A 1,611-nucleotide genomic window follows, 5' to 3' on the forward strand; every position below is an offset into this window, starting at 1 on the left:
TCTTTAATTACTTAAAGATTGAAAGTATTCCCTATAATTACGTTTAAAAGAAAAAAAAACCATAAAACGTAAATTATCCCGTAATCATGTTAAATAATAAATTCAAATATCATTTTTCCAATATTTTTTTACCATATATGTTGATTGATCTACATTCCATTATTAATTGACAACTGTAATTAAGTTTAAAAAATAAAATTAACCATAATCGTATAATCAATACAAACATAATAAACTCCAACATCACCCCGAAGCAATTCTAATCTGAAGATCGCTGCTCTCTCTCTGCTCCACAGCTTTAATATTTTAGATTCGTGGCATATCAATCCAAATGTAACTGGTGAATCTTCGGGTATCACATACCCTCATATAATAGCCTTTTAAGTTTTAATAGAATGCATGCTTCGAGAAAAAGATAAAAAAATAAAAAACTCCAAAATGAAATTTCAAAATCTTAAGATTTCTTGCCATATTTGTCGATGAATTGGAATAAAAATAATAAAAACGAGTATTGATTGACTCGTCGAGTTAGTCAGTGGAATCGGCTCCCAGCCGATCTGGGGCCGATCCATCAGCCGTGAAGGCCCACTCAAATCTTAAAAACCCACGCATGTAGATCTAAGTGGTGAAGGAAATTGACCCACATTTGGTCCACCTAGACGCGTCACTGTAAGACTATCCTCTTTTCTTTTTATTTATCGGTATCATGGTCTATTATGCTGTGTATATAGACAAAGTAAAAAAGAGAAAATTCTATAACCCGGACGACTAACATGGTCTAGATCCCGGACGATCAATTTACTTTTTAATCATTTTCATCTTCACCACACTACCAGTCCTAATGCTACAGTCATTAAGATTGTGACATGTATTGTCTAAAATTTGGACTAGCCTCTGTGGACTAGCTGTAGCAAGGTCGGTAAAAAAAAGGCACCCGACAAACTACCCCAGTCCATCTCCATCCTGTCTCAAAGACGCGTCTTATCCTCTCTTCGGTTTTACCCATCACCTCTGAAACTATCAATGCAAAGTTAATATTTTAATTAATAATTTCCCGCCATAGATTACATTTCTCACACAAAAAAATCAGAACTTAACAAAATCCAAGCCTTACTGTAAAACTCACTTCCCTGCAGAAAGAATAACAAGTATTCATCAAAGTCGCGGTGAACATTAGCAGGTCTCTCTCTGATCACTTTTTTCTTTCTTCTTCTTCTTCTAGGTTTTATAAATGAGATTATTCACTAAGATTAGAACTAGGGTTCATATTTGAATGATTTAATTGCTGTGTAGATAGTAAAATGAATCCCCCTTTGTTTTTAAGGTAATTCCAAGATGATCTTACCCTTTTTACTTTTCAATTTATTTACAATTTTTATTTTATTTATTTACTATTACTAGTAAAAAACATCTGATTATCAGACTGGGAAAAGTTTAAATTAGGGCTAAAAAATCAACTAGACAAAGATTTGGAAAACTAATTTCCTTTTTTTCATTAAATATAGAATGATTCAAAAGCGGTACTATAATTTATTTTTAAGCAAGTGAATAAATACTGTAGTAATTAAACCCTAGAAATTTCAATTGTTTGATTTTAGTTTTTTTTTTTTT

At 31.8% G+C, this 1,611-nt stretch overlaps 1 pseudogene; it reads left to right on the forward strand.

Annotated features, from left to right (window-relative positions):
- Positions 1–1,061: 1,061 nt before the first annotated feature.
- LOC113352139 overlaps positions 1,062–1,611 on the forward strand; it is a 7,677-nt pseudogene continuing 7,127 nt past the window's right edge.

This window comes from Papaver somniferum, chromosome 2 (genome assembly GCF_003573695.1).
Source record: "Papaver somniferum cultivar HN1 chromosome 2, ASM357369v1, whole genome shotgun sequence".
Lineage (NCBI taxonomy): Eukaryota > Viridiplantae > Streptophyta > Magnoliopsida > Ranunculales > Papaveraceae > Papaver > Papaver somniferum.